At 42.5% G+C, this 22,365-nt stretch overlaps 1 protein-coding gene across 3 annotated transcripts in view; it reads left to right on the top strand.

The window, feature by feature from the left end:
- The window catches only part of Foxn3 (forkhead box N3), a 384,532-nt gene that overhangs the window by 96,440 nt on the left and 265,727 nt on the right, over positions 1–22,365 (top strand). For all 3 annotated transcript variants that reach the window (XM_078050695.1, XM_078050694.1, XM_078050691.1), the window contains exon 2: positions 14,858–14,960. The gene's annotated coding sequence lies outside the window, so the exon portion shown is untranslated. The remainder of the gene's footprint in view (positions 1–14,857; positions 14,961–22,365) is intronic.

Here is a 22,365-nt window from a genome sequence, read left to right as displayed (position 1 = left end):
TTTAACTGCTCCTTTTTCCCCAGTAGCAGAGAGAATCAGTCTGGATGTGTGGGTTTCTGTATGACCTGTCAGGGGCACCCTCACAGGCTGGGAACAACCTGGGCAGTCTGATAAGGGGCAGTCTGAAGGACATTTTCAGAAGGTCCCTTGAAGCTGTAAGAGCACCGTAGGTCCTGGGATGCCCACCTATGAGACACCTCCCTCCTCTGCCCCCCGTCCGTTTACAATATGCCACAGTCCACATGAACTGCCATTTATACCTGTGTGTCTTCCAATCTAACTCACCATGGAGTGTAAAGTGCGAGATCATTTAATGTACCACTAAAAGGAAAAGCGCTGCCTACTATAATCAGATGCACTCATTCCTGAGAGTTCTCACGCAGGAAAATGTGCATTTTAAAATTGGCAAAATACATTTTAATGATGAGTTGAGTTGCAGTAGGGTCGTTGAGCTAATGCTAAGTTTTGCTAATTTTTTAAAATGATACAATTCTATCACAGAAAAAAGCAAAAACACCCATGTGCCCACCGCTTAGCTTTGGGAGAGCTCAACATTTGTCATGTTTGCTTCAAGTACTTTCTAAAAATAAAACATCCAGGATACAATCGAATTGTCCCTGCAGGTTCCTATCCCCATTTGACGTCTCATTTCTCCCTGTACCCCCTCCCCCTGGGACCACCCTCTTGTGTCTGGTGTTTATCATTTCCACGTGTCTTTATAAACTTGTACTTATATCTTTGTACCCATAGACATATATTTAGGGTTTTAAAAACACAATTAGTTGGGAGCTGGGATGGTGGCTTAGTGCTTGCCTAGCTTGTGTGAGGCACTGGATTCAATTCTCAGCACTGCAGATAAATAAATAAAATAAAGTCCATTGACAACTAAAAAAATATTTAAAAAAAACGATTATTTGTCCACTAGTGTGAATCCCCTATTTCTTCCTTTTTTTAGTAGAGTCCTTATGCTTTGGGTGGACAATTTCTGCTAGTGGTGGCCAAGGGACTTCTGGCCTATGAATGATTGTGGAAGGGATAGGTACAGCTTCTGGATTTTGCCTTGAAAATGAAGGAACATATTCTTCATCTTCTTTCTCCTCTTTGCTTCTATCTAGGACGGGAACCAGGTGGCAGCAAGTTACTTTTGACCATATGAATATGGGACCATGCTAGAAGACAGTGAAGAACAAGATAGAAAAACCTGGGTCCCTTCCTTCACTCTGCCCATATCTTGGGCTGGTGCCTGAGAAGTAAACTAACAGGCAGACAGTCATTTTAATTGAAGTCAATATTACTTAGTCTGTGTTAAAACAGTCCCCAAATATTCTACCTCATATGATTGACTTGCATTTTGTTTGTTTGGGGACTTGTTGTAATACAAACTCCTATTTTTCTAACTGGAGCACATTACATTAAGTGAAATAAGCCAAGCACAGAAAGACAAATACCATGCGTGGAAGCTAAAAAAAAGTTGCTCATAGCCAGGTGCGGTGGTGCACACCTGTAACCCTAGTGGCTCGGGAGGCTAAGGCAGGAGGATCACGAGTTCAAAAGCAGCCTCAGCAAAAGTGAGGCTTTAAGCAACTCAGTGAGACCCTGTCTCTAAATAAAACACAAAATAGGGCTGGGGATGTGGCTCAGTTGGTATAGTGCTTACCTTGCATGCACAAGGCCCTGGTTTCTAATCCCCAATACCAATACATGTACAAAAAATACAAAATAGGGCTGGGATGTGGCTGAAGGGTTGAGTGCTCCTGAGTTCATACCCCAGTACCAAAAACAAATCAAACAAACAAACAAACAAAAAACAGTCACTTATAGTATTTGAAAGTACAAAATTATGATCTTGCTTTGCAAAATATTCTTCTGCCTATTTTTTTGTTTTTATTGTTTTATTTATATTTAAAAGGAGTAAAAATAATTTTTTTAAACTTTCACTTTTCTTAAGTAGAAGGGATTAGGATAAAATATATTTGTACAATTTATCACATACTCAGAGTTTTTAAAAGGAAAAGATACATTTTACAGCTTCCTCAATGGCTGGTTATTAGTTTCCAGTCTTGGGCGGCCCTAACCCCATTGAGGGCACGTGAACTTGAGCTAACTCATCATCCTCCAGGCAGAGATAAAGGAAGCTCATACACACTGAGGACAGTTACTGGCTCTGTCCCCAACAGAAGATATTTAAAGCAAACTTTACAATGGCAATTTCATAACGAAAAGGAGAAGTTTCCATTTCCGGAAGAATTTTGTTCTCAAATCCTGACCAAGCACAAGAGTGAGGCCTTCCCGGTCAGTATCTCTTTTCTCAGAGCTGCCCCTTGACTTCCCAGCCTGCCTGTCAAACAGTGGCATGGCTACCCCACCTTCCCTGGCTGTCCGGTCTTCTTGGAACTCTGGGTCAGGGTCCCATGCTGACTGGCATACTTGCTTTCTGGGGAGATGTCAAGTGGCCCACAGACTCTGTCCAGAGGGCCAGTGTCTTGGGTCAGAGCTACTGGTGGGTAACGGGGACCATCTTTATTTTTTTCCCATTGCATTGACAGCCCAGGTGCTGCCTGATAAGACCATATCTACTAGCTGTGTCCTGATCTCCAGCTCAACTTGGCTTCTTGTCTTCAAGGCAGGTCTGGTTTTTGGTTTCCTTCTAAAGCACACATAGAACCATGTGCCATAAGGATCCTGGCCTCTGCTTTGGAGTGGCTGGTCTCCTCAGTGCCAGTCATACCAGATGTCCCTTGACCTTGACCCTCCCTTCACCCCCTGCATGGGTTTTCAAGTGAGAGTTTGGCTGACTCCCAAAGTCTCTGCATTGCCTCTGTGAAAAAGATCCCCGAAGCCCCTCCTGCCGTCTCTGTCCATTTCAGATCACAGTGGAGGCTCCTGGACCGAGTGGGAAGGTGAGCCCCGCTCTGGGTGAGACTCAGCAGGCTGAGTTTTGCCCAATAGCACCTTTAAGGTACATTCGTGGTGGAAACAAAGCAAAGTCCAAGAACACAAGTGAGTTCCCTGAGTGGCAGCTGGAACCTCAGCTGTGCGAGTCCTGTGCAATCACAGGACAAGAGAAAAGAGGAGACAGAGGTGACCGCGAGTCAGTGGGAGCATTCTGGCCTGACTGAAGTTCACATTTCCTGTGAATTTTGCAACCTCAAAAAAAAAAATGAAAATTAGATGTTAAAGTCCCCTGAACAGCAGTTCTCATATTGATTTGCCAGTTCACCAGAAATTCCATTTTGAATGTTCTTGCTTTCATTGCCAATCTCCCAAAGAAATGAACTTAATTTAAAAAGATTAAAATTAAGCATAAAAACTGAAATTTAAAAATAAGCTGGTGTGCCCATAGAAGGCTTGATTTACAAACTTTATAATGCCAAAGAGATGGGAGGGTGGGAGGGGAATCAAAGGACATTGCCGTGTAAAAACACTCAAAAAGGTTTTAAATTATAGGCAAATTGCTCATTAGGTGACTGGCTTTAGGCTAATTGACCTACAGTCAATGGCATCCAAAAGGCGACACTTTGTGCTCAGGGACACTTTCTCAGGCCTGTGTTCATCTTTTTTTTTCAGACAAAATTCTAATCAGCTCTATTATTTGGTTTCTCAGCCCCTGGCATATTAGATGTGAATCAAAACAGGAGGGAACTGTGAAAGCCAGACCACTTTGCACAGCAAGAGGGCCAGCTGATACCCTGACAGCCAGGGAGGAGGAGGCCAGAGAAAATGAAAACGCACCTAGGAGGACGAGGACCTAATCTCAGAGTGCAGTCTCTCCTGGAGGCGGACCTCCTCCCTTCCTCTCTGTGGCTCCTGGGAGCACCTCTCTACCAACATGCAGAGGTTCAGAACGCCGACCTAGTTATGAAAAATATGTATGACAGGCTAAATCATGAGCCCTGGACTTTGCCTAATCTGTCATTTTCTTCTGTGAGCCACTTTAGAAAGTTTTTATCAGAAGGGGTCAAGTGATCGACGCTTGGGTTGGAGTGTCCTCAAAGCCCCCATTTCCCCTGCCTTTCCCCTGACCCCTCTCAAATAAGGCCCACACAATGATCTCTTTGGCTTTATGAACGGACCCACCGAGAAACAGTTCTATAGTCTGGAAAAATTCACTTCTTTGGAAGAACTCTATCACCAAAAGGTAGCATGACCAAACCCCATGAAATTTTGACATCCAGGGGAGGAGGCAGGAAGATCCCACATCACTGTGAAATCTGCTTGTCATTATCTGATGACCGTGAGGGTGGTGAAGAAGCCATACAGTAAAAAGGCCACCCACAGAATGGGAGGAAGCATTTGCCCAGCATCTATCTGATCAGGGATTAGTATCCAGAATATAGAGAGAACTCCTAAAGCACAACCACAATAAAACCGAACAACTTATTTCAAAAATGAGCATAGCATAGCACTTGAATAGACATTCTCCAAAGATATGCAAATGGCCAGAGAGTGCACACACAAAAAAAAATGTTCAGCATCACTCACAAATAGGGAAATGTACATCAATACTATAATGAAATGCTGCCTCCTACCCACTGGCTACTATTAAAGTGGGGGGAAGTGGCACAGTGTCGCAGACCAAGCAGAGACAAGTTGGAGGCCAGCCTAGGCAACTTAGTGAGACCCTGGGTCAAAATTAATTTAAAGAGTCAAGGAGGTAGTTTAGTGGTGGAGTTCAACCTCAAGTATAGGGAGCGGGGGAGTTGAAAGCAGAGTCTTAAGATCTTTTACAGTAGCTAAAATGTGGAAACAATCCAAATGCCCAGCAACAGATGAATGGATAAGCAAAATATGATATATCCACAGGAGAGAATATTACTCAGTTTTAAAATGGGAAGAAAACCCCGAGTTGCGGCCCATGCCTGTAGTCCCAGCTATTCTGAAGGCTGAGGCAAGAGGATAGCAATTTGGAAGACAGCCTCAGCAACAGTGAGATGTTGTCTCAAAGAACAAAATGGAGAAGGGTATCCAGGGTTTGAGGATGTAACTCAGGGTAGCATGCTCCTGCATTCAATCTCCAGTACTTGGGCAGGAAGAAAGTACTTGGGGACGGGAGGAGATAGAGCATTCTGACATATGCTACAACATGGATGAACTGTGAGGACATTATGTAAGTGAAATAAGCCAGTCACCAAAAAGTAAATATGGCGCAATTCCACTGAGACTGGGAAGTTATCGTTGAATGGGTGCAGAGTTCAGTGTTACAAGATGAAACAGTTATGGAGATGAATGAGGGTAATGGTTGCACAATATTATTTCATATCACTGAACCGTACACCTAAAAGTTGTTAAGATGTTAAATTTGACATTTTATCACATTTTTTTTTTTTAAATGAGAGGGGGGGTGGCAGACTGACTCGGGATGTGGAATGGCTTCCTTCCTCGGGAGCTGACTGTTTTATCACTGCTGCTTGCTGCTCCCAATCCCCCTGCACCTCCAAAGCCCCAGGAGCACCCAACCATCTTTCCACTCCAAGCATCTCTTTGAGAATTGGTGCTGGGATGCTCCAAGCATCTCTGAGAATTGGTGCTGGAATCTCAGCCTACACCCAAACTTAGGTTTGGGTGTAGGCTGAGATGATCTGTTTTGGGGCCTGGAGTTAACATAAAGGCTAGGCCCTCTTCTCCCATCCTTGGGAGAAGAAAATGCGTGAGTGAGGATAAAAGGAGAGAGAGCCTCACTTCAACCACCAGCCATAGTTAATACCCAAATTGAGGGCTCTGTCCTCATCTAGTATAGTTGCTATAGTTATTCACATCCAATTGCATGGTGAGTGCTCTTGGGGACAGCATGGCCCATGGAAAGAACATTGGACCAGGTGATAGAAGACAAGGTTCTACCTTGTGACCTTGGACCAGTCGCTAATTTTCAGAACTTTAGAGTATCTTCTGAGAGATGAGATTGGTGATGTCCGGTGTATTAGTCATCAGCTTTTTGTCACTGTGACCAAAATATCTGACAAGAACAACTTAGAGGAGGAAAAGTTTATTTTGAGCTGAGGGTTTCAGAGATTTCAGTCCATGGTTGGCTGACTTCATTGCTCGGGGCCTGAGGTGAGGCAGAAACATCATGTTTCAGAAGGGCACGGCAGAGGAAAGCTACTCAGCTCGGGGCAGCCGAGAAGCTGGGGGTGGAGAGAGAGAAAGAGATAAAAACAGTCCAAAGGCATGCCCCCCACCTCTTCCCCCAGCCACACCCCAACTGCCTAGTTTACCACCCAACAGTCCATGAATATTATTAATCCATCACGTAAATTAAGCCACCCATGAGGTTAGAGTTCTTAATAATCTAATCATCTCACCTCTGAACGTTCCGGCACTGCCTAACACATGAGCTTTTGGTGCGACACCTTATATTCCAAACCAAAGCACCCACCAAACTAATTCATGGATTTCTCGTGATAGTCCAATGGGGTAACCTATGTGAAAAAGCCCAACACCAAAGGGATATGGAAATAGCAGGACACAGTGAGCACCTACTGTATGCATTGCTTTGGCTCTTTTCCTTAAGTTTGTAAATACTGGTCAGTTAGTTAAAGGATAATCTCCACCTGTCCTACTGAAACTTAGACTAGGCTCTGTACTGGACTCTAACCTTGTCTTGAGATTGCTTTTTAAAAAAGACATATTTCCTTAACCGATAAGGAGAATATATGTCTATTTTCTGTTTTGCTTTATCTTAGGAATGAGTCAATTATTATTGTCATAGTAAACAGCCAAGAATAATTCAATTTAGAAAGATCTTGCTCATCTTTTATAAGCTAATTTTGCCATAATCCCCACTGATAAAGTAGTGGTTTCTTTAAAACATGCCATTTCAGGGTCACGGAGCTACACTTTTAAAGCCTACAATTGATTGTTTAGTGCGAAAATTGTATTCAAGTGAAGCACATCAGCATGCAAATCTAAAATGTGGCCATTTTCATCTAGATTGAATATTATTGCCTAGCCCAAGGGATAGGATGTAATTAAAATTTTTGAACAGCTTATTTTTGTCTACTGTGATGAGTATAACCCCAGTATTTAAAGGGGCTTACCAGTGCAAATAATGGGAAGATAGCCCAATGTACCAATCACTACACATTTTGGCTTTTTGGTTGAAGGAGCGAGTTCGACTTTTCTACACAAGTCCAAGTATTGATAAGGACAGACCTTTAAACTTGAAGCAAATGAGAGAACATTCAGGTGACAGGAAAATTCCATTTCTTTCTGAATAATAGTGATTCCGTGTCCTTACTGACCCTTACGAATACCTTGCTTGCATGAGTTTAGAAACAAAGACCCAGTGAGACAGTTGAAGCCCTGGGTGAGAGTTTATGCTTTTGCCTAATTAAAACAATTGAACATAAAGCCTCAAGTTGGAAGGGAGAAGAACTCTTAGCTTGGATCCACTTCAGGAAGTTTCCACGTTCTCTCTCACCTCTCACAGTACCCACAAACCACATTTCGGGTAGCATGTTTATTCTAGTGCAATTCCACAATCACTCTTTGGTGAGACAAAGATGTTCACTGTGTCTGCCCTGCCCACATCATTTTAAAAGAAAGACAAAGTTCTCCTTTTCTCCCAGGACAAGTTAGTGAAAGGATCCATGGCAGAGCTGCAACCACCTAAGTAGACACCCAGCAGGCATGGTTGAGACCACGGCTCATTTCAGCCATCCATATTTCCAGGTGTACCATATGTATTTAGTACATCATTTGATAATGCTAAAAAAAATATTAAAGCAGTGTGAGACTAAAGGAGAAAGAAGATGAATGTTAGCATTCCCCTGGGGTTCATGGGTGAAGGAATTAACACAGCGTGGCACTCTACCCTAGCTGTGTTTGTTTCCATGGCAACAGCTACGTACATGTTTCAGACTATCTACAGTGACACAGTTGCAGAAATAGTAGCTTGCAGGTTTCTGATATCGCATCAGTGGACAGGCGGCATGCACTATATTAAGTAAGTGTAAAAGAATTTAAAATATAGCCCTGGATTCAGATGTGTCTCAGCCCAGCTGAGCAATGTGTCGGGGGTTGAGGCATCCCCTTCTGCAAGACAGCAAAACCTGGGCAAAGTTGAAAGTTGCAAGATTGCAGTCAAACAATTGTCCCGGCATGGGTAAATATCATCAAATGAAACAAATGTGAGTGACTTACAAAGGTAAGAAAATGGCTTTGGCAGATGACAGAATGAAGAAGGATATTGACAAGGGAAGCTCATTTTTTTGTGGGGTGGGGAGTAGTGATGGGTAAGGAATGAAAGGCTTGGGTTGAAAATAGCTGAGTCTGTAAGCACACCTAATGTGCAAAGAATCTTTTAACAGCTGCTGAGTTTATGGCAACTAAGGTCTTTGAATGTCTCGTTGTAGAAATTGCTTTTATGTAAAAATGATCAGTTGAGAAGCAGAGAGGTTGATCAGGTGTGCAGTTAAAAGGAAATTGGGGCTCCATTGTCTTTTCAGAATGCTTATGTAAATACCTCTGTTCTCTCCAGGATGACCCTGGTTTGTCTTTGACATTTGCTGCCACTTTTTAGTACCATTTGCCGGTATCTGCGTTTATATTATGCCGCCACATTGTAGCCTGATATGACTTTAGTGTTGGTTAGAGACCAACCAAGCAAAGATGATAGACTTTGTAAGTGTGTGACTTTGCAACCAAATTGTACGGTAATTTAGGAGGAGCCTTCCAACCGGCATTTATTTACGTGCCAGACCCTTACTTTTGAATAGCAGCCTAGGTATTACGTTAATGGCTTTCAATGTGCACGTTAGGATTGCAGGAGCTTTCAAGTTACGTTGGAGTTAATTTTTACTGAGTTTTTAATGTCAAAATATTTTTATTTATGCCCGTTACTCAGTGTAAGCCTACATTTACCTTATGCTGTAGTTTCATTATTCGTGTATTAGTCAAGAGAATGTAAAATGGCACAGTAATTTAAGCTGATCTGTTCATTTGAGGAAGATTAGTTTTCTGACTGTAGGTAGATTTTTTTTTTTTTAAAGCAGTTCATGAAACTCTTTTGGTATTTATGAGACTGTTTGGTTTTGGGTTTTTTTTTAATAAGTTTATTTTATTTTTTTTTTATGTGGTGATGAGGATGAAACCCAGTGCCTTGCACATATTAGGCAAGTGCTCTACCACTGAGCCACAACCCCACCCTGGGTTTTATTTATTTATTTATTTATTTGGTTTGGTTTGGTTTCTAAGTGCACAGGGAGTGATCTCCAGTACCTACTGCGTCTTATACCTCTAGGTAATTATTTGATTGGATGTTGAGAGAACGCCTCTGGGGTTCTCCAGGCTTCTGAACACCTGGGCATGCAGAAAGCTGGGACAGGTTTTGAATTATAAATCAGGTACTTGAACCCTGAAATGTTCAACTTCCCAGATGAACATTTTTAGGATCTCACCTTTATGATCACACCTTTTTATGATCTCATATTAACATCGAAGCTGCCCATGTGTGCCCGTGTGTGGCCAGTCCAGGCAACCCTGAGAAGGAAGTGAAGTCTGTGGCTTCCATGGGGCACTTTTTCGTGGTGGCTCATGCCAAAGGCAGCTCACTTCTTGGAACAAGAGCTCCTTTGCCCCTGCCATCCTTACTTTGATGGAGGCTGAAGACACCAACCCGTCTTTGGGGTTGGTGGGGTAGAACATTTGCAGTCTGCTTTCCCATGTGCTGACATCTCTGTCGTGGGCCCCGTGCATACCCACGTGTCAGGGAGGGCAGCATCTCTCAGTGGCAGCTGAACTATGCCACTTGCACTTACCTCCAGGCAGAGGGACCAAACACTTTGGGTATGTGAGAGTTCCCGTGATGTTCTCTTATAAACTCGGGATCGTGAAGCTGGGATTCTGAAATTGGAAATCAGAAGTTTCAGCGAATAACTTGGGATAGCAAGTTCACTTTTTGTGTTTTGGGAGTGCTAGAGCAGCCCCTCCCAATCCTTGGCTTGTGTGTGTATTTTTCTCATCATCTCGAAATATTTTCCAGTGTGAAAACAAAACAAAGTAAGACATCAGTCTGTGTCATGTTATTTTAACCCTTTCATGTAAGAGTAGAAAAAACCCATAAACCTACATATAAGCTTCAGACTGACCCATCCTTTGAAGGCAAAACTCTGGAAGTATTGTAGCAAGCTTAATTGCTTCCATTCAGATTGCCAGGAAATTGATTTGGAAAAAAGAAAGAAATTTTTTTGAGGCATTCCCAAATAGTTAGCAGCATGGAATGAATAAGAACAAAATGAAAGTACCATCAATCTTGGCTGGAGGTAGAATCGCCACCATAAACTTTGGGAGGCATAGCTCCTCTGGACTCTCCACTGCCAATGACTTCTGAAGGTACCCGATGGCCACAGAGTAAAGGCCAATCCATTTGTTGGTGTCCAGGATTTTCCTCCATGAGTCCCTGTCCAGCTCCTATCCTCACTGTTTCCCCTCTTCCTTGGGCATCCTGTGCTGCTGCCTCAGGGCACTAAACGCTGTGTCGCTGCCATACTTGGAATCTTCTAGGCCTTTGCTCTTGCTCTTGCCTCTACCCAATTGCCTTTACTTCTATCTTTGTTTCTGAAGCCCAGCTTAAATTCCAGTTCCTCCTCCACAGAAGTTTTCAGATCTCCCCTTCATTCTTAGGGGTATGATAGCTCCGTTCTCCATATCCCTGTGTCAGTTTCTTTGTCTTCCATTGTGGTCTTATTTCATTAAAGATGAGTTGTGACCAGGTATGGTGGTGCACACCTGTAATCCCCCCAGCTGCTCCAGAAGCTGAAGTGGGAGGATTACAAATTCAAAACCAACCTGGGCAACAGAGCAAGACCACGTCTCAAAAATACATATGTGTGCATATGCATACATATATTAGTTGTATATCTGCTTAAGTATATTGTAAGGTATAAAAACGAGGTCCGGCTGGGCACAGTGGCTCACACCTGTAATTCCGATACTTAGTAGCCTGAGACAGGAGGATCCCAAGTTTGAGACCAGCCTGGGCAACTTAACAAGACTCTGTCTCAAAATTTTAAAAAATTGTAAAAAAGACTGGGAATGTAGCTCAGAGGTAGAGCATCTTTGGGTTCAATCCCTAGTACCATTTAAAAAAAAAAAGAAAGAAAGAAAAGATACCACTTTCAAAAAATACTAAAAACAACATTCCTGGCTTATGTGTTTTTTAAGGTTTTGCCATACACAGAACAGTAATTCAAATTACTGTATTTAATTGACATCTTATGACATCTTAAAACATTGTAAAGATAGACATTGTTACACAATCCTCAAATGCTTATGTTCTTTGCTCAAAGGGCATTTACTGGATACTGAGATTCCTAAGGCTGTCACAGCACCAAGCATCTGGACCCATGGGGCCTCTTTCAGATGCTTCCAAACTTTCAGCTGTTTGGCATCGCCAAGCACTTTAACCAGGTGAACTAGGGAAGTGTTGGCGTTTTCATAGAATCATAAGATGTTTTGAGCCAGACAGGACCTTGGGGAGCTAAACTCCTTGCAGAACAGAGGAGAGAATTTTGAACCTGAACTCCTAAGTGACTTTTGCCAGGTTCAAGGTTGGTTGGAGCCCCAGCCTACCAGATCTCTATGTCCCACCTCTGGTGAGCCTTCCTAGTGGTGGCTTCAGGTGCCACTTCAGAGCTCCACTCTTGCTTTCCGCCTGTCATCACACGACAGGCTGTTAACCAACTCTTTGCTAAAGACTGATATCATTGGGTTAAAAATCAAAACTAAAGGGGACCAAGATTTAAGCTCAGGGGAACTGGGAGCAAAGCTAATAATTCCTTAGCCGTTGCCTCACTGAGGACTCAGCAGCTGCTGAATTCAGTCAAGTTCAGACCCTTAAAAAGAGTGGAAAAAAGAAAGCACATAGTTTCCAGTGCCTGGGCACGGCATAGCGGGGCCAGCTGGGCGCAGAGCCTTGGCAGAAAGATTCTTCTGTTTCAGAAATCCGAGCCCCCGACCTTGCAAACAGGGAGGGGCGCACGGCTGCCCTGTGCCTGGTGGGGTGACTCCTGCCGGGTTAGACCAGACACTGTTCCTATGCGAAGTCCATGAGGATCTCCAGCAAGAGTTGGTCTCCCTGTTGACACAAGAGCTTGCTATCTCAGGAGAGATGTGTGAACGTGGCTGGGACGCCATGTGTCTGAGGTTGACAGTCTTTTTCAGAGGAACTCTTGGTTTCTATATAAACGTGTGCTTCCTCCTGCCCAGAGTCAGCCTGTTAAGGGAATAAAGTGCAATTCAGGTTTCCGAGTTGGAAGCCTGATTAATCTCTCTGCCAGCTACATATGGAAATAAATTAGTAAGTGGTCCGTCTGGGATTAAACTACTGCAGAGAAGATAAATTATTGCCATTGTATACATCCATATAGTTGAAGACTGAGTTGTGTTCACCAGGAGCTGCTGAATGGTAACTGGATGGAGGTTCTATTGTGGTCACTGAATAAAAAAAAAAAATGTTTTTTTCAATGTTGGGGATCAAATCTATGTATGGCCTTGTACATGCTATGTGTACCACTACTACTGAGATGCATCCCTCGCCCAGGAATAAAATTTAAAGAAAAAAAAAATGACAAGCAAAAATTCACCTTAAAATGTTTCTTGGGAAAATGGATTGGTCGATGCCAATTTTGTTCCTCAGAATTGTTATATCTGCAAACATTTTAAAGGAGAGTCCCAAGGGCATAAGGAACATTTTAGTTTTATATTTTCAAAGGCCAATACAATAACAAGTGTTAATTAGTACCCAGTGTTTCATTGAGGAGGGCAATTCTATATGACTGTGTAGGAGTGCATGTTATAATTTGCGTAGAAACGTTATATCTATTTTCTTATTTAAATTAAAGAGGGCAGGGCAGGTCAATGCCTTTCTTTCTCAGTAGATGAGAAATTAAGGTTTAGGGGTTTAGTGCCTTGCCTATAATGTCTCGGCTGGTGAAACGGCAGAGCTGGGATAAGCAAGCAGATATTGCCACTTCTGCACCAGCTTCGTTTCAAAGGCTTGGTGTGACATCTAAAACATTATCAGAGTCCCATCCATCATCTTACCAACATCAGGAAATAAGGCATCTATGTATATTAATTGTCTAGAAGCAAAAGCCCTAACTTCTTGATCATGAAAAGCATCTTTTCTCCAACTGAAGATGTCCCTTGTTAGTCCAACTTTTGGAGGGGACTCAGGCCCACCGCTATCAACTGAAGTTATTTTATAAACTTAAAACTGAGATGGCCTCAGGGTTTTTTTATGTGTGGTAACATTTTGCCCCTTTGCAGAATAGCCTAGGGCTACTGTGACATCCACATTCTTGTGCCTACTTCAAACTTTTCTTTTGTGTTCTTCCTCCTGGGCAGACCTTCAGCCCTGTGGATCCTTGAAGCAGTTGAGAATCTCCATTCTGGAAAACACAGTGTGAAAGTGCACTGGATGTAGAAATCCTTAAGTCACCTAGTATACCAGACAGGAGTTTTTCTAAAGATAAGCATCAGTGCAGTCTGGTGGTCTTACACAACAAAGAAGCTACAGGTCCAGCTTTGACCCCCCTGTATTTGGAAGTAAACTCATCTCTCTCAGATCACCTTCAGATTTCTCACGCATCAGCCAGACCTGGTTACTCCACATCCCAGGGACTCTCATGCTTCAGCTGTTGCCTGTTCCTGCCTGTCCCTATCTGTCCCAGTTTTAAGACCCATTATTACTGTCATAGTCTTCATGACATTTTCCCTTTTACCATAAACTCCCACCCCAACCAGAGACAAATGTGCCCCTGAAACCCTCTAACCAGTAGAGGAAACCATGTTGTGAAACTTGAACGTCTTGCAGGAACTTCACCTCCTTCGTCTCTGACTCTTCCTCCTTCCCAGTTCCTTGCTCAATATTTCATTTTTAATTGGCACCTAAACATGAAATAGAATAGGGTAATTTTACTTTTCAACAACGGGTTAATATATCTGAAGGAGTGGATCACTGAATGTCCTGAGGCATATTGGAGTCACGTGCAAAAAAAACAGATTTCTGGGCTTCATGACCAGATTTTCTCATGCGGTGAAACCTGGGTTGAGGCTTAAAATTTGCAGGTCCAGCAAGCTCTTGAGTGATGTCAATGCTGCTTCTTCAGGGATCACAGTTTGAGAATCACTGATCCAATGAATATGTTATTCCTAACATTCTCTTACTCATGATCGTAGGATAATACCATTCTTTTCATTGGAGAGTTTATTGATTTATCATCCTTGAAGCCTGGACGGAAAAAAAAAAAAAACATTCCATCAGAAATTATTACACGATCTTTCTCTTGTACCAATTTTCTTATTTTGCAATGTATCAGTTAACTGTGGCTCAATCACTGCCGCCCATTCATTGAGCTCATCTCCGGGACTATAGCCAGAGTAATTGCATTTTACAACAGAGTTGAGGGTCGTTGACTTTGTATCTGTGTCCATGGTTTACCAAGTAGACAGAGGCTGGTCCATGGGGTGGAGCATTGGTCTCGAATGCTTGTTGATGCGTCGATGTCTTCCTTTGGATGGACGTGTGTTTCAGAAGCAGCTGTAGTGAAGGAAAATGATCTCACAGATGTCTCACTGGCAGTCCTACCGAAATCAAATGATCTTACGATGTCTATGGCATGTATTTTCAAATTTCTGGGTCCTCTTATGCCCTATGAGGCAGTTTCAAAAACACTCCATCCTGAAAGCTTCAGTGCTTCAATAACTATCCAAGAAATAAAGAGGTTCTGTGGCAATTGACTTTTTCACTGAAGTGTGTCATTTTCCAGGGTCGGGCCACAGAGGACATCCATTGTGGTTGTGAGGGCTCTCTGCTCCTCTCCTCTAATTCTGTCTTCCTTTTCTTCCTCTCCACCAGCCTCTAGAAGCATCCTATCATGATGATGGAGGCCCCTTCGTCCTTTCTGTGACGGGAGCTGGAGCGATGCTGACCTCGGTTTCCTGGACCCATTCGGACTCAGGTAATCACACTCTGCTTCCCTTCCCCGTTTCCACACCTTACATGGGTTTACATCGAACGAACGAAACTCCAAAGCTATATCTAAATGCAAATGCAAAATTGATTGTTTCTCCATTCATTGGTATCTTCCCCTCCTCCCCTCAATCTTCTTAATGATCAGTTCATGCAGCTGATCAGACTGACAATGTGGTCAATCCAATTTAGGCATTAAGATGATTGAAAACATTGAATTACATCTTTACTTAAAATTCTGGTGTGTTTGTAGATGCACAAAGCAACCGAAACATCACTGGGAATTTTCATGTAGAAACTACTGTAGTGCCTCTAAATTATCTGCTTTCCCAGAATACTATGTTTAATTGTAGCAATCTTTCTAATGGTTTGTACCTTTTAGTTGCATTCAATAAGTATTATTGAATATCTGTTGTGTGTTCTTGGGACAGATGAGGATAAAAAAAAAAATAAAAGTACAGAGCTTGGGATATAGCTTAGTTGGTAGAGTGCTTGCCTCACGTGCACAAGGCCCTGGGTTCAATCCCCAGCCCAAAAAAAAAAAAAAAGCACAAGGCTGGTTCCTATCCTCAAGCAGCTTACAGAAGACTCTCAACTTGATCATGAGAAAATGGCACCTGGTGGGGCTTAGCTTAGGGCAGCGTTGTGCACTAACTATCACCCACTGCTCCAGGGAATTGAGAGATTTCCAGGATTGGGGTTGAAATAATTAGGGAAGAAGTCAAGGAACAGGGAGGACCTCAGTAGCTTTGTGGCTATTCATTTGGTCAGGCAGCTGGAGGAGGATGACATGGCACTTTGATGGGAGGACACCCTGTGGGCCTTGGTGGTGTCCCTGATCCTCTGCCTCAACCAGAGCCAGACTCCCCTTTCAGGTCTAGATCCCATAGGATCCTGGAGTAGAGCCACTGGGGAGACCCACCTGGAGGGGCCTTGGCTGATAGGGTCTTCCGAGGGACAGTGGCCACTATGGTGTAGCTCTGGCTCCGCTTCTGCCTTGCTGGTCTTCTCTGCTCCTCTGAACCTGCCTACACCCTGCCTCTGCTTGTCCACCTGATTATTTGCTCTTCTCATACACACCTGACTCCCTTCCTCCGGGTGCTGTGTGGCATGCCTGGCTTGGCAGGTCCCCGGGATGAACCACAGGCTGAGTGAGATCAGCACCTGGCACTCACCTGTGTGGTTCTGAGCAGGGAAGTGGAGTTGGAGAGTAGACAGCATAAGCCAAGAACATGAGTTTGTACCTTGGGATGCAGAGTATCTCTTGAAAGCTCTGAAATCCCAACGTCAAGGAGGGTATCAAGGCCAAAGCTGGAATACAGTTTTATAAGGGGAACAAGATGCATTGATTAAGTTGGGGATGGAGCAGTAAATCCTGCCCACAACTGGCTCTTTTCCAGTGTTGCTTTTTGTCCATCTAGGTAAGGCAGTAGTGGCTTCTGCTGCCCTGGGTTTTAAAGCTGCTACTGAGAGTGGTCAGCCAACATTCCTTCTCTTCCTGTCACACTGTACTCTGACCACACTGCACCTTCCTGAGCATGCCCAAGAGCCCAAGCCCTCACTGCCTGGGGAGTATGGCCTCCTGGAACCACATCCCTGGTCAGCAGCCAGCAGGCAGTGGAAGAACTAGAATAACAACAGTATTTGTGCCCTCCTCCCCTTGAACTGATTGCCCCAGAGTCTTGCCACATCCCTTCTAAACCTGGGCCAGGGGTCAGTAAATTACATTCAGTCCCTGGGCCAAGGACAGCCCATGGCCTCTTGGTGCATGGCAGATAAGCTAAGAAGGGTTTTTGGATTTCTAAACGGTTGGAAAAAACATTAAAAAGAAAACTAAAATTTTGTACCTCGTAAGAATTCTATGCAATTCAGATTTCAGCATCTAAAGTTTTATTGGAACACAGCTATGATCATTCATTTCTGAATAATCAATGGCCACTTTTGTATTACGATGACGGAATCACATAGTTACAACAGAAACCATAAACTATCAGGCCTTTTACATAGGAAGTTTGCTAACCCCTGACCTGAGTAATTGTGTGCCATAAGCATTTGCAAAATTAGAGGTTGGGGACTTGTCTCCCATTAAGAGAACAGAATTGAACTAGGTATGGGGGCACACGTCTATAATCCCAGAGAATCTCACATCTATAATCCTGTGAATCTCAGACCCAAGGATCAAAAGTTTGAGGCCAACCTTGGCAACTCAAAGAGACCCTGACTTAAAATATAAAACAAAAAGATCCTGGGGACATAGCTCAGTGGTTCAATCCCCAGTACCACAAAAAAAAAAAAAATAAGGGGGGAAAATGAAAAAAGGATTGAAGAATGAGGGGGATTAAAATAGGAAAGAGAGAAAGGGAGGGACTTTTAGAGTGATATTGGATATTGATCACACTCCAGTTGCATTTTTCCACTTATCTCTTAAACTTTCAATTAAATTTAATCTATCATCGAGGCCACCTCATCTTAGGAACTCACATACACTGTCCGTCATATCTTTAAATGAGGCATCCAGGCTTCTTGGATTAACCTAGCAAGTGAGCCCCAAATGAAAACAGATCATATACATTAGGCATTTTACTTTTTTTTTAGGCACTGGATGTGAGCTATTTCATTTTAAACCAAATAAATATTTGGTTTTAAATCAAGTAATCATTGAAGGTTTACCATGAACAAGCTATGACATTTGAACTTGGCAACATTTTAACATTTTTTTTCCCACCCAGTAGAATTTTATGATACTGCTGAATGAAAACTATGTTAAAAGTTGGAGAAATGAGTTCTAATCTTACTAACTGACTGAGACAGGAAAGTTCCCAGGATCTTAGGATAGAAAGTATCTCCCAAATCTCAGGGGTTTAATACAGCAAAATAGAAGCGTGTTTTATTTTCTCTAGAATTAAGGAAGTAATGAAAAACTACTTTTTGAATATACAGAACTTAATTCATATACGCAAGTTCAAATCTGGGGAAGATATTGTCTGGAAAATCACCGTAAGTACCCAAGAGTTCTGGGTACTTAACCACTGAACCACATCCCCAGCCATTTTTATATTTTATTTTGAGTAAGAGCCTTGCTGAATTGCTGAGGCTTGCTTTGAACTTGTCATCCTCCTGCCTCAGCCTCCAAAGCTGCTGGGATTACAGGCATGAGCCACCATGCCTGGCTGAGAGTTCTGATTTTGATAAGACTTTCTCATTCGCCTTGCCTCAGACCTGGGAAATCTCAATGCTGTCTATCATCAGAGCATTTATGATACTACAAGCAGCTTAAAGCAAGTTTCTCAAACATTAATGAGCAAACAAAATCACATGGGGAATCTTGTTAAAATGCAGATTCTGATAGGAGGTCTGGATTGGTAATTGAGATTTTGCATTTCTGACAAGCTCCCAGGTGAGGCATCGGCCAGGAACTATGACATACACATTGCTGGTTCCAGACAACATGTAGCAAGGGCTTAAGCTGCAGTGGTTCTCAAATGTGGTAACTGGATCTGCAGCATCACCATGGAAACTATGGTACAAGTTAGGGATGTGAGTTCTAATTGCATTAACTGGCTGATCCAGGGAAGGCTATGGGATACAAGGTGAAAAGTACATCCCAAACTTCAGGGGATTAGCTCCACCAATGAGTGGGCCACTTTCCCACTCCTTCTGAGTTGGGTTGTGTCACTGGTTCCCTTGCTCCAGCGTTTGAGGGCTGTAAGCCCCTTGCATCTTATGATAGCTATGTTTCTAGCTATGTTTCTGAACGTGACTTCCTGGCCGTTACAACACGTGAAGAAAAAAAAAAAAAAAAGAGTCAAGAATTCACACCCATTCTTAAATGCTTTGGACCAAAATGGACTCAAGGGCTCTTCTACACCACAGTTCATTGACCAAGGCTGACTTTTTCTTTCTATCCATTCCCATCGCTCCCTACCCTGGCATGGACAAGGGCAGCTTGTTTTAAAACTGGGCACTGCATTTTACATGGAGAACAAATTTTAGTTGAAGTCTAGGATGGAGTAAAACCCTAGCCATCGAAGACCTGTCACGTGTTGAGCTGTTAATCCAGACAGACGCTGTCCCCACACTAACAAGCAGGAGAGATTGAGTTCAAGGGGTTTATTTACAACTCTTTATTTAAAAGAGAAAAGAAGGGGGCTGGGTTGTGGCTCAGTGGTAGAGTGCTTGCCTGGCATGTCTAAGGCTCTGGGTTCTATCCCCAGCACCACATAGAACTAAATAAACAAAATAAAGGTATTGTGTCCATCTACAACTAAAAATATTTTTAAGAGAGAGAGAGAGAGAGAAATGGAAAGAAAGAAAAATACCAACTACAACCAAAGAGCAAGGTGCCTGTAAAATAATATTAAACAAAAAAGCTATCTACTCGCAAGGCTATGTATTGTAATTTCCCTGGTTTCCAGCCCTTCTAATCAGTGTTCAAAACTGAACCCATGGAATCAAAGGGAATGGTGGCTGGAAAATGAGCCAAACATAGTCATCTATTGCATTGCTTGCTTCAGGAAACAACCACCCCACCCCACCCCCCCGAAAATTATACTTGTGGTTTCTAAATGTACAAAGAAAACGAAAGGAATTCCATTATGAAAGAAAGATTAGATGGAAATTTCTAATCCTGTCTCATAAACAATATAGGAATAACTTTAAAATATTCTGCTTTAAGCATGCATTTAATTTGTGCTCTGGGAACCAAATAATGTTGCCAAGATAAAACATTCTAATAATGATTTATGTAAATTTATTTGTACAAAGTAATGGTGTAGTTGCCTATAGCAAATTGCTTGGAATATGAAATGACATTTATGAGGTCTTCTTTTTTTTTTTCCCTCCTCTGAATGAATACAATGGAGTAAATGAGATACACAGGAAAAAAAAAAATGTTCAAAATGGAGTCTGATGCAGAGATAGCCGGACAGGTTACAGAGTGTGAGCAGTCAACAGACCCAATTCAATATGGTTTCCTTTGAGGTTTTCATGATTTAAAGCATTGTTAAACGACAGCGTCTTGGAAGGCTGGCACCCTATATTTCAGTGATCATGAACTGCTCAGATGCCAAAGCTCTTTAAGTACAGCCAGTGACATCTCCTGTCCTGATAGCCCTGACAGTTAGTTCCCTTTCAACATGGGGTATGAACAAACCAGAGGTAATTGAAATAGAGCAATTAATCTCAGTTCCTAGTTACTTATTACTAAGGAAAGTTATGTCGGAGTCATAAATGGGGTCCAAATGTTGAAAAAACAAACCAAACCAAAGACTTCTGAAAACTGATTCATAGCCCTACAGACAGTTTTCCTAGTTAGCAATTTTGATAACGCTCTAGTGTCTCCGGGAAATATTTAATTAAATGGAGACCCCCACACCTGTAACAGAGAGAGCTTCTGGGTACATACTTGGGCTTTATACACGACCACTGTAGCTTTCCATAATCTCTACTCTGTGGGGAAGGTATGGCATGAACAACTTTGTCTTAGCAGGTATTTTAATTTTTCCACAAAGTATTTTTACCATCACACTTGGTTGTCACGATCATTTTTGTGATAAGAGTTTGTATTCTATATATCAGGAAATGAAGGACCATAGAAGTCACAGAGTAACATATGGGAAGAGTAGGGGGATAGCTTCTACACCAGCGTTTGTCCCACCATCTCAATTTCAGGAGACATGAGGTTTTTGTGAATCTGGAGAGCTGACTTGACTTAAAACAAGTTTAGAGGGTTTTTTATTTTATTTTATTTTATTTTATTTTAATTAGATATATATGACAGCAGAATGTATTTTGATTCATTGTACACAACTGCAGCACAACTTTTCATTTCTCTGGTTGTACATGATGTCGCATCACCCCATACATACAGTCACACGTGTCCCTAGGGTAATAATGTCATGCTCTTGGATAGGCAAAATTAATATTGTCAAATGGCCATACTACCCAAAACGCTATACACATTCAATGTCATGCCAATTAAAAGTCCAACACTCCTCCTTATGGAAATAGAAAAGGCAATCATGGGAAAAGTAAGCTCAGAGTCTTAGTTCTCTGGGACCATTAGGAGTCGCACCCGCTGTCCCAGGAGTGTGTGTGTGTGGGGGGGGGAGGGGTAGTGAATGGAGTGGAAGGACTTTGCAGTGGAATCCTCAGCTTCCTTGAGGTCAAGGGCTAAAGTCAGAGCTCCCAAGAGGGGTGGAAAAACTACACAGGGTTTTCAAGCTCAATGAAACCAGCACTGACCTCCAGGTAAGGGGGTGGCCTGGGTTTTCAGTAGCACCATAAAGCTCAGGGACTTCAAAAGCTGTGGCTTTTTGCAGGGTTGGGTTCAACGAAGGGGCCCGAGACCCCCTGGAAGGGCTGTGGCTGCCAGAAGAGACTATCAGTCATCTTTTTAGTTCCCAGTTCTTCTGCCTCCTGGGCATGATTTCTGAACCTCCATTTCCCCATCTGTAAAATAGGGACAATGATATTTACTTTATAGAGGTGGAATGAGAATTAAGTAATTCTTATAAAGGTCTAGACACGGCGCTTGGCAGAGAGTAAGCACTCCTTCTGTGGTACTGCGTGATCCAGACTAATGAGATTAAAATATATCTCTAGTTTAACTGAAAATTGATTAAAAGATCAACTGGTCCAAGGCAGTTGTTTCTGTGCACCAAAAGATAGCAAGGTGAAAATGAGAATTAATTTACTTGTTCATTCAACAAACAGCGGGAGGTGTTGAAGACCCTTTGTAAACTGTTTACAAGGGATGCAGAGGCCAGATAGTCTGTCTTGAGGGATAGGGAGCTTGTCTGATTAGTTTATGTCTGACTCAGGGTTTTCCCCTCCCATTATTCTCTTCAATGTTATTATGATTGACATAACAAAATTGAGTAGATGCCCATTGACACATGGCAAATGGGCACCATGCAGCCACTTTAATATACATGCTCTTTGTCTTCCAAGAATTCAGAAATTCAGCTCTTCTAAATCCTTGTTTGTTGCTGCAAGCCCCTGTCCTGGCACAGAGCTGGTAGTCATCCTGGCTAATTGGAAATTCGGTTTGAGATGGATGGATGGATGGATAAAAAGTCTGGTCTTTGACTCCTTCTGCTGCTTCTGGCTGCACAAGAAAGCATTCTCATTCTTTGCAGATGTGTTCTTGGCCCTTGTGGGCAGGCCTCAAGGCTGAGAGTGTGAACACACCCTTTTGGTAGAAATCATCTCCATTAGAAGCATATATACTTCTTATCAAGGATTGAAATGAATCCTATGTAGAATATATTGATTTTTTTTCCCCGAGATGGCTATATAACACCTTAGAAAAGGTGTTTCACATAAATTCTCTGAAGGAAGATAAGGAAATGTAAAGCATTCTCAAGTGAAAGGAAAAATAAGATGGGGATCCA

The sequence above is a fragment of the Ictidomys tridecemlineatus genome, chromosome 5, assembly GCF_052094955.1.
Source record: "Ictidomys tridecemlineatus isolate mIctTri1 chromosome 5, mIctTri1.hap1, whole genome shotgun sequence".
Taxonomy (NCBI): Eukaryota; Metazoa; Chordata; class Mammalia; order Rodentia; family Sciuridae; genus Ictidomys; species Ictidomys tridecemlineatus.
This window is presented reverse-complemented; position numbering and strand designations above follow the sequence as displayed.